The sequence below is a fragment of the Euwallacea similis genome, chromosome 11 (assembly GCF_039881205.1).
Source record: "Euwallacea similis isolate ESF13 chromosome 11, ESF131.1, whole genome shotgun sequence".
Taxonomy (NCBI): domain Eukaryota; kingdom Metazoa; phylum Arthropoda; class Insecta; order Coleoptera; family Curculionidae; genus Euwallacea; species Euwallacea similis.
In genome coordinates, this window is record NC_089619.1 from 4,420,400 (window position 1) to 4,432,464 (window position 12,065).

The window sequence follows — 12,065 nt, forward strand, 5'->3', positions numbered from 1 at the left end:
TGATAACATCTTATTTTTAAATGTTGACCCAATCAAAAAACAAGGTCGCATCAGTATTTATGATATCTCTGGCAGGTTCCGAAAAAATAGGTCTATTTAAAAAACGAAAACTGATTTATGGTTTTTTTTGGTAAATGTGAGGTCGCACATTTGAAAAAGAAACTTTTTCATTCCTGCAGTTGTTTTAAACACCATTTTTTCCTATAAAGAGATTCAGTAATTCTTTTATTTCGTATTGTTAAACCAATATGACAACTAAGAAGTTTATTTGCTTAGTGTATAACATAAGCCAAGAGTGGATCATGGAACATTATGGACCTTTCTCTCTTAACACTAGACTTGTGTTACGAAGAGTTAGTTACTTTTCAAACAGGTAGCGTCATTAATATTTTATCTGCTCAAAAATACTATGAATCGATTTAGAAACTGAACGTAAAATATGCTATTATTTGTAGATCATTTATTTAATAGTATCCTATTTCTGAAAACCTCCATATACCCATTGTGTAAGGTTTTTTGCCGATCTGAATACACGTAAAGCCTGAGGTTTATCGTAAGCCCTATAAATCAGTTTAGTTCTCTAAGGCAATTATTTATTAAAAGGATATTTTACCGATATTATATCATTATTTATGCATAGAGCTGCAAGTGTTTCCGCATTTTAAAATTACTGTCGGATAGAAATGAAACAAAGGAAGTTGTCTACACCCTTTAAAGACGAACCCACCAGCAGGTATAACTGTGAATTACGGATATCTATAACTGAAATGAAGAACAAATATATGTAAAAATGTCTTTCGATGTAACCGATTTGTCAGCTTTACAATATTTCCCCTGCTCCATGTTCAGTGCCGATATATTTACATTGCAAGCAGTTGACATCCGTATTCCGACTCCCGATATATTAATCCGATTGTTTAATATTGCATTTGCACGACATAAACGTAATCGTTGTAAATAACTCTGACATATATCTTTGCTTCGTGACGCCACCTTAAAGCTGGATGTAAGGATTACTTACGAATTCATATTTCTTCGTAACGTAAATACTTCAGTTAAAAGTTGAAGAGTTCCTTTTTTATATATGCTTTATATAGTCGGTTTTTATTGTTTTTACAATTATTACCGTAAACGATTTAATTGATTTGAACTGAGGTCCATTTAGAGGGCACTGTCCGTTGAAATAATACTGTACCACTCCTCCTAGATTCTTAAATGGAATGAAGTATCCTTATTCCATTTAAGATTTTATGAGTCGATGTTACCACCACCACCTAGGATAGAAATTTGTGAGAAGATTTTGGCCTTGAGAATAAATTTTATAAGTTCAACGGTTTTTTACTCTAATAAAACGAGAAATAGTACCGTTAAATTAAGCGACTTCTTGCTACTGAAACGCCTGGACTGTTGAAAAATGATGTAAACAGTAAAATTATGTACCTATAGAAAGTCAAATTTTGGACACATTGTTACCGATCAAATTTTGGAGAATGAAGAATAGAGTATGTTGCATGTAAAAAAAAGTAAAAGTTTTTAAGATGAAACTTTACTACTTATGTACACGATATAAGAAACTTTCCGCTGTCATGACCCTGTACAGGGTAAATTAAACAATTAATCTACTTAAACGTCAAAAGGTAAGGAAACTAATACCCTGCAGGGTATTGCGTGTAGGCCGTTCTTTTTGATCTCGCCGATGTTTTGAGATAAAATCTTGACGGTACTACGGAAGCTGTAACGACAGACCAAAAAAATGAACCTAACCGTTATTGAGTTGCATACCAGAATATTGCCAATCTGGATAGAATCACTAATTCGAGATGGATTATATTGGATTAAAAATTCGTAAATTATCGTGCTGATATTTATGACGAAGAACATGTTTTATAAATGGAGATAAGCTAAAACAGAATGTTCCTTTCGATAGCAATTTAACTGCGGTTTCAGGAAAATAAAGCGGTAAGTGTGCAGAGCAAAATCTTGGTTTAATTGCGGCTAATTTGCACTTGTAGTACGTGCTATCAAATTAAAGAGCATAATCATGAGCATATGTAAAAATGTATAAAAAATATACTACCTATTTGTAAATTAGATATGTTTATAGTGACAAAAAGTGAAAGCAACTGTACTTCAGACTTACAGTTCTCCAGGAAATATGACAAGTAAGCCACCATTTATTTATTTATTTTATTTTTTTTAGTTAAAAACCTTAGTTTTCCAACTTAGGACTTTTAGAAAATACATTAGGAATAGTCTTATCCCAAACCGACCTAAAAACGAATTGGAAATCGGCATGGAAATTTACTTAAATTTTAATACTGTAATTGTTTTCAAAACTTTCTCAGTTAGCAAGGAAGCGTAACACCTGGAAGGCAATACATTACGGTCTTTGATGTATGATTCAAATACTCTATTACCAAACGTTTACTTCTGCATCAGGTAGTTCTTACTTTCAGGAAATCTCAAGAACACAAGCAATGGAGCAATTTACAGAAGCGATCTAAATCTTCTTGAATAAATGCCTCACATTTCCCTAAGCAGAAATTCTAAATACATTTGGAGCATGTGAAATGCCTAACTGCCTGATCGTACACAACGTACGCCTAACTACATACATTGTATACGATCTTCTGGTCCAGGTATTCCTTTATAAATTGAACATCAAAACAAGCGCTCTCAGAAGTCGTTATCATTATTAATAATATATTACCGTCGATTTTTATATTTATTAATGAACTGCGAGGTTAGATCACTTATCTCGAGGAACGCAAGACAAGGTCGAATTCAATTGCTGCGAAAGGGAAAGGCATCACGTAGATCTTGAAAAAAGAAGACAGAAATGTCAGAAGCATTTAAACTTTAGTAAAGTATAAAACTTTTTTGGTCAGCCTGATGGTTTTGAATTATTTTTGATCGAAAATTTTGACGAATCTACGACTTGTGAACTATCGAGAAGCCTAACCAATTTTTCAAGGTCATTCACGGAACATTAAGGGCGACCAAAAAATGGTAATTTTCTCCCATTTAATCTATTTTATAACTTTCATCGTTTTGAAGATAGTAATAGTGTATATCCCCCGGCTGAAACTTCGACATTAGCGTGATACTTCCAAAACGACGCTGAATCGTCTCGAATACATAAGTCATCCGTGAATTTCCGGAAAAGTTCTCAAAAGTTTATTCCCGGACGTCCCCATAAGTAGTGCCCTAACCTGCTTATATGTAACATGCAAAACACATGGAGTTAGATGGATATTTCCGTTATTTGAAGGCATAGAGAATTGAGTCTCAGTATTGAGATGGTAGTTAGTTTGGAACATCTCGAGTGCGCTGTGGCAAAGTTGTGGAACAATCAATTTCGGGAATAAAATTTGAATTTTTTTTATTTTAATGGGAATGATATGTTTGTTACTTTAATGATAACTTGAAAATGGGTTTATAATGGGGGAGAGTTTATTAATTGGGTACTGTACGTTCCTACTTTTACTGGATAAAAAGCTTCTACTTCATACTGCTGAGAACCCTTTTGGCGCTTAATATGTACATATACATATAACATTTGATTCACCTATTTAAGAATTCGCTTGGCCCTAAATTGATTCGTTTCATAAAACCTTACATTACGGAGCTATTATTATAAATAATTATTTTTTTGTTTTTATTATTTTTTAAAATACGCCAATACATACCTGTTTTTACTATACTGCAAAATTTTCACTTTATGGATAATTTTTACAGCTTGCAGCAAGCTAACTTTAAAAACCATTGGCGTATCACAAATTTTCAAAATTCAACAATTTTCTATTTTGTTCATTTGTTTAGTTTAGTGGTCGGCTTTTATTTGAAAATTGTACGTCTGTACGTCTTTATTTTTTAGTAGAGTCAAATGCATATTTTTCAAAAAATATCAAATGTCCAATACTTTTCTTTTTTCATAAATTAGGTTCTTTAGAAAATTTTTCCTAGAACTTCAGATAAGAAAATTTAATTTTTTTTTATTGATTAGACTATTGTAACATCTACTGTCTTTTTTCGCCCCAAAATAATAATTCTTATTATAAACATAACAGAGTTAAAGTTTTATACCTATAGATAGCCCTAATATGCTCTAGTGACATTCATGAATTTTTCCAGAATTCATATGGCAAAACGCAATTAAATTCGAGAGTACCGCCTATGATAAGATGTATCAGTCCGAAAGAAAGCGGAATGCTATTAAATATAAGTATTTACCGATTCTGATACGGCGTCGATATCGCTTTATACGTATTATAAAAAGCCTTCGTATTGTATGTGCTCGAACTTATGCTTATGGGTTCCGAGATAAGCATAGTAAGACCAGTTAGCCATATCTAACGTGCGTCGTGTGTGAGACCGTAAAGTCACGGAACTAATAGGAAGACAAAATCCCGCACCACTGGACGCTTTTAGTCACAGATTATCTCTATAATAGTGTGGTTGGCAAAAATTTCAAATCGAGTTATAAGAGTTCATTAGTAAAAGAAGTCTACATTTCATCCTCAAATGATCTTTCATGTTTTTTGTCGAATTCTAAAGAAAATCACTTTTTATTGTCATTTGTTCATTAGAACTTTTCACGTAAAACATGGTACTAACCAAGCAATTGCTTTAATGAATGTACATATTATAATAGTAGTAAGTTTTAATTGCACTTAGCGAGAGAGGTAAAAAGTCTAGAAAATGTACCATATGTTTCTTTAAAGGTGTCGCGCCAAATAGGTATTAAAAATTAAAAGTCATGTTTGAAACGTAAAAATTTTGTAAATTTTGAAGCTAAAGTTATCTTGAACTGACCTATTCATCTGTATCAATTGTCCGCAGAGTTAGTATATTTGATAATACATATGTACATATACTCCTAGTACACATGCCAATAATATAGTCACGGGGGAAAATTATACTTGCAGTATTTGAAAGGATCACTTTCAGTATAAAAACATTTCTTCTCTCAAACATTTTCCTTTTCTACTTGTGTGCAGGAAAGTCTACGGTTCTTTATATAAAAGTAGGTTTCTTGTCGTTCGGACAACTTCAACCGCATGCGAGGAAGTATAACTTTCCCCACTGATATTTATCAATTCCCAATAAACAATTTAATGGAAATTGCTTTAATGTAATATGGAGTCGACTAAGAACATTTGACTTATATTCAAAGATTTTACTAAAAGTGAGAAGCTTAAAGGAATAATTAAAAAAGATTTGTAAAATTTGACAATCATAGAATACCCTTGAAAAATACCGAAAAAAATCATTTTAGAGAAACATGCAGACAAACGTGGGTTAAAACGAATGATTTTTTTCTTTTAAAAGATTAGTGAATTAACTGAAAAATGTCATGAGAAAATTTCTTATCGTCATGGCATTTACTGGGAAATGTTCTACTTGTCACTGAAAACATTTGTGCACTCTGTGTTAGCCTTTGCGTTTAATATCAACTAGACATCCGAGTTCTAGTTACTATTACATTTACAAAACAAGAAGGTAATAATACACGAATGTAGCGGCCACTCTCGAATGTACCATAATAATAATAATAATAATAACCTAGTGCAATATTAAAAACTACGAATTGACTTACAGATCTTGCTTATTGGTAAAAACTTAGTTATTTCGTAAATTACTAGAGATGCAATGAAACTGAAAGCAGGAAGTTTAAAGGCAATATAAGCAGAGAAGTAAACTACCTACCGTGTTTCCAATTTGTTTATAACCCTTTTCGTTGTAACTAGCGGTAAAACACTGATGATATACCGAAACATCGTTAAAGCAACCGAATATTTTCCATGTTCAGCTTTTCCAAGAAACATACATTCGTTAGAATAAAAGTCAATATACCCGCTTGCCTTTTATTGCGGTTAGTAGTGGCTATTCAAGTGTGCAGTTAATTAGCTACTCGCAATGTGTAATCGCACGATACTGTAATGTAAGCAAACAATACACACTGGCAATGTCTTTGGCACTGCAGCAGGAAGAAAGTAAGTACGAGTACACATACATCCCACGGATTGACCAGATAGCAATACGAAGCGAGCAAAATAGGTGCGTAAGTTCCTAATAAGGGTGATTGCAAGAATTATAATCTAGTTCACTGTAAGACCTCTTAAATTTCAGGCTCCGTAGGTGCAAACAACATGCATGCGGAATGGTGGAGCACTCTTTAAAACCGCCCATAAATACGTCCCATTTGCATGCCGTTTTCCTTTTCGAGAGAACTGAAATATTGGTCGCAATGTGTGAAAGTTGAACGTAAGCCATTCTGTTTGTATTCGGACTATTACACACATTATTGTAAACGTTTTTAAAAGATTAAGATTAATCAGCAGTCCAATATTATAGTTCTACGAAAACCACCGCCTAACATTCTTGAGTAGGCACATGTTTTAACGTAAATAATATATTTCCTAGTTAGGACTACAAGAGAAATCATGCATTAAATTTAACAAGTTGCTTAACACCCATGATGTACCCGTACCATGCAGTATATGTACCGCAACCGTATGCAGCATAAGACGTAATCCAAGACATACATATGTAAGACTTAAGATTCATTAAGAGTTTATCCCCACGTCTTACAAATAAATTAGAAATGGCATTGTTAGATTTTAAAGTTTCAATTTCCTTATTGCTTACTCTTACAGCTAAATATCACGGAACTACAAATCGGATTACGGCAGCATAGATCAATGGGGTTAAAGCATCCACCATCATCCGCGTTAAGGCATGGGAAGTTAACCCGGTTAACGCTCGGAAAGTCATTTGGGTAAAGGCAGCAGAAAATAACCAAAAATTAGTCACAAAAAACACTGCCTCAGGCTCCGAAGTCAAGAGTATCATGTCTTTCCTTCTGACTCGTTTGAAAATGACTTGAACGTCAGACAAGACACAATGGCGGATCGTCTCTTGAGCAGACAGACTAATATGCGCATCAGAGAAGAAAAAATCAAAATAATCCAATCTGGAAGACCTCCGGTAGGGATATTCCTTCACATTGAAGAATTTCTGTTGCAAGACTTTTAGTGTAAGGAGGATGAAGTAGGCGATATAGGACTGAACAAGCAGCTAGCTTACAACGAAAGTGGTCACTACCTCCTTACAGGACTCTACGGTTCGCTTTCGGGTTGCCCACAAGTAGGAGTTTGTCGCTTCTAATGTGTTCCGTACTGGTCAATGATCCGCTGGCTGTGATTGCGCTGGGTGGGAGGGATTGGATGCTCAGGCTTATGCCAACGACCTTGTCATCTTATTCGTGAATACTGTAGGGTGAGCATATCGGCTTTACTACGAAGCCCTACTCAATACCATATTTGAATGGTGCCTGAGAAAGCAGATGTCTGTGAACCCAAACAAAACAGTGATAGTCCGCTTTGAAATGCGGAAAAAACGAGATAACTTCGAGCCATTATCACTTCGCTGGAAGATTATCCCACTTGCTACAGAGACGAAAAATCTACGTAGGTACAACCTCAGATAAAGTATTAAACTAGAATGTACATTTGGAAATCAACAAGGCGAAGCTATCCCTTTGGACATAAAAACAGGGGTGGGGTAAAAATTAGGATATCAAATCCAAACCTCTGCTCTGGCTCTCCGAGATAATCGTTAGACTACTTATTAGATATAGAACCATTGCGTGGTACTTGAAATGCAAGCAAAGCAACGCAAGGAGCAGACTAAGCAACAATGTCTCAGCATATGTGTTGCTTGTTCGAGAGAAATCCACTGCAGGCTTGAAGTTAACAGTCATGTACAATTGGGGATGACCTCTGATATTATTTCCTGTATGACAACTTACATCCAACATACATATGGAGGTTTTACCGACAAGGGAAACCTTATGTAAGGAAATGCGAGAAAGATGTAACTATCTCGCCCATCTCGGAAATTCTTAGAAAGATACAGAATGTTTTAAAAACACTCGATACGTCTCTTGAGGTGCAATATTCTTGGAAATGTAGTTTTGACCGATTCTTATTTAGAGGCACATTGATTAAAATTGGTATAGAAATAGCATCGAGTTTCGCAAACGAAAAAATTTGAATGTAGGTAACATGTCCAATTGTGAAGGCTTATACTCATAGAGCTTACCGAGGGAATTGATATGAGGTAATGTGATTGACAAATTTTTGAGGTATCGATGATCAAAGTTGGAAAATCATGAAAAATATGTATGTACTCATCTATTTTTAAAGAGCTTTAAAAAATCTAATGGCGATTCAAGACAAAAGAATCGGTCATAAACTTATCTCGAACAATGTTGCTTTATTGCAATCATTCTATATTTGAATAGTCAGTTCTACACTTATGTGAATTAGAAAATCACTATCCGCATTACCGAAGAAAACTAAGTTTAGTGCCTGAAGTACCTAGAAATGGGAAAAGCATGTTGAAGAGCCTTTCTGCACATGTCTCTACTTATTGGTTTTATCAGATATGGGCTTGTATGTAATATACAAAGAATGCGAACACATGCACAGTGTATGGTTTTGTTATTTTTGTATTGTTGCAACAGGTTGGTTAGTTTCTTTTACAAAAAAATCCAACAAAGTAAAATTTACATTTTCAAAACAACATATTTTTCACGAGAACATCTAATAGAAATAAAGAAACTGTGAATAAACTGAATGTGCGGCAACATTGTTCGATGGTTGATTTAGTCTATTAGATCCTTTTCAAATATTATCCATATCAAATTCTTTTCGAGTACCTACGCCAACAGCAATTTAGTGAGATGGTAAAATTGATATATTTGTAACAAGGACCTAAAATTGAACTTTCACGGCCGCTGTTGAAAGTTTACGCCCAATCTAACCAAATGATATCTTACACCTGATTGTTAAAAAAATTAACGTATTTATGATGTTGTTTTACTATTCTTACAACCAGTATTGAAACATTTGTACCCAGTTTTATGCTACTTATGTGACAAGTCAGATCTGGAGCTTAAATTCCATGTCGAGTTCTACTGGGCTATAATTTCTTTACTTGTTCCCTGCGTGTTGACATGACCTATGAATGAATGAATACAGTTAATGTTAAGTTTCTGTATGTCCGTGTTATGGCCGCCAAGCTGCTTATCAATCTGTCATGTGTGCGTAGGTCGTTCACCGATATAAATCTTAGTACCTCAAGAATAAGGAAGAAACATTATTCCTACATTATTATATACATGTATACAATTTGCAAGAAATACTGGAACTTACCAAATGTTTAGAGGTTCCCGCCTTGCACAAAGATGTTCTTGCATTGCGATTCTTTTTTTAACTTCAATATCTTTAGAAATTTTCATATTTATTGAGATTTGGTATACCTAAATTCAACTTTCTAATCACCACTTTAGTTGAAATAAGAAGATCCTGTTTTTTAGGAAAAAAGTTTAAACCTACCGTTATCGCTTAATATCCCGTGGGATAAACCAAAATTTATGAATTTATTTTTGGCGTTTTTTGAGATATTAAGTCTGTTAAATTTTCTGTGATCAAGAGTAAAATGTAAAATGATTTAACGGTACTCTCACTAAAGCAATATTATGATACCTGAGCCAATTCTCCACTTTTCAACAACAAGGAAGTATTGCTGCTAACTTGGTACCTATCCATTTCATCGATTGTTCTTGTTTTGTATACGATATTTCAGGGCCGTTTGCTCGTTAGGTACCGCAAGTAAATTATTTTTCCATCAAATAGAGATGTTGTTTGAAAATAATTTAAATGCCAAAGAGATTCTTAAATCTAGTACACACGCACATTCTCTTTCACTGTATAATTATTCGTTTTACCAGTTGTAATCATCATTTGCATAATGATATGAATAATATCGTCAGTACCTTGGGCCAACCTACTTTAAAGAGTTACCACTTTAAATATCTTTAAAAAATAAACCCATTGACGAAAATTCTTTCACTTTCAATTTTTTACTTTCCTCAGTCATTTGTCACTCTCTTCCAAAAGCCAGTTTTATGTATTGAAATTATGGATTACGGAAAAACGAATAATGTAAAAGATTTGATCCAAAAATGTTTAAAAAAAATTGTACTCTTCATATCTCGAAAGCGGTTAAACTTAAGCATGTAGTGTGTTATAGAATTTTTACGTTAAAATATGTAGTATTACGTTAGAAAAAACAAGAAATTTAACATTTCAGTGGCTTTTCAACTAATCTTGTATGTATGTTTATGTTGAGGTGTATTAAACTTTTGTTCGGAAAATTGATGGAAAGAATTTTAAAATGTTTGTGCTCATCGTTTGTTTGTTAGTTACATTAGTGTATGACTCAACCGTTTCCATACATAATACGATTAAACTGATCCTGTAAAGATTGTAGGAAAGCAAAACTTTATTAACTGATCCTTCTAGCTTTCTCACTAACTCATCTGATAATAAAAACATTATGCAACAGTTAACAGCATAATCATAATCTTTGAAAATGCCATAACTACCAAATTATAACTGTCTTAACGGCCTTCTAACAGTACTAGCACGAACTGATGGTCATCCATCGCCCTATCCATCTTAATGGTATTTAACACACCTGACCTTACTCACATGGTTCCTGCGAATTGTAATTGCCTACACGCAAAATGACTAAAGATCTATCTGCCTACTTCTCCGTTCGTTAATACAGGACTCAAGTTTCACGATTATCTGTGAAGATGGTAAAATTGTGAAGTTCTTATGTAGTGTTTATTTCATAACTTCTGGCTTCTAATTTCTCGAAATGTGAAGTTTGTCTCCTGTTTAATAAAATAACATTTGAACAAGTTCAGTAAAATTAAAAAAAATAAAAAACACGGTAAAACTAACATTATTTTATCTAAAACGCAACAGATATAATATACAGAGTGTCTCTAAAAGGTCTTTACAACGCTCTACCATAGGTAGCTGAGATCAAAATAAAACGATTTAACCACATTTGCCTTAGTCCAAAAGTTGATAATAATCGAGCTACAGGGTGGCAAAGTTGAAATGTAAAATTCAATTTTTAGCCATAATTGTTAAATGGCAAGAGGAAAACTCATGAAATTTTCTACAAGGGGGTTTTTCGGGATGAGGAATTCATATCTACGAACAAAATTTCGGTAAATCGCAGAGGGACCCACGTATACGCATTAGGTACTCGTTTAGGTCCTTCAAACTTTTTTGTTTTAACGGTAAACCAGTTTTGGATGGAAAAACGTATTTGCGTGGTATTTTTGCTTTAAAAAGGTATACCTTAAACAAGTCGCTAACTGCAATCATTTTCGAGAGAAACGCTTGTAAAGTAAATGGAAAAGAATGTAATTTTCTAAATTTTTATTTTTTAATATTAAAAATAACATTAAAAAATTACTTAAGTAACTGTTCAAAATGCTCACCATTTACACGCACACAAAAATTAATGCGACGAATAAAATTAACCCCTGTTGCTCGGTTGTTGTGTTGCTGTGTGCCATCCTGTAGCTCGGTTATTATCAACTTTTAGACTAAGGCAAATGTGGTTAAATCGTTTTATTTTGATTTCAGCTACCTATGGTAAAGCGTTGTAAAGACCTTTTAGAGATACTCTGTATAGAGTATTTTAACACTCGAAGATCATTGACGTCCCAGAAAAAACTTCTAGTTATTAAAATTTTTGAAACTTTCGCATCCTGTATTTCAACAGGACCGGGAATATAGCATTAGTAGAAATTGACTAATCATGTATGTATAATATACATATATCTAAATGACTCGACCTAAATTTTAGGAAATTTCATTTAACTTTAGTAAATTTTCATTTTTGATTCCACGCACATTCATATGCCTCCAAAGTGTCCTTTTCGCATTTTCGACTAAGATTGTCAACATAGTGATTATTATAATAGTCCTTTATCTAATTTAAATTGCAAAAGAAACGTATAACTATCATGTACATATGAATTTGCCTTCTAAATGCTTAAGAAAACCAGCGACAAATCGCAATGCTAATCGTTTTGAAGAAACAAACCACAAAGTAATAATTATAGCGACCAAGAAAAGCAAAGGAATAGTTTAACATAATATACCAGTATCATTAGCTGATCTTTCGCT

General features: G+C 33.6%; 2 protein-coding genes across 6 annotated transcripts in view; one reads left to right on the forward strand and one right to left on the reverse strand.

Annotated features, from left to right (window-relative positions):
• The window catches only part of Atg16 (Autophagy-related 16), a 164,232-nt gene that overhangs the window by 13,186 nt on the left and 138,981 nt on the right, over positions 1–12,065 (forward strand). The gene's annotated exons all lie outside the window — the stretch shown is intronic.
• The window catches only part of LOC136412168 (uncharacterized), a 102,258-nt gene that overhangs the window by 5,938 nt on the left and 84,255 nt on the right, over positions 1–12,065 (reverse strand). The window lies entirely within an intron of this gene.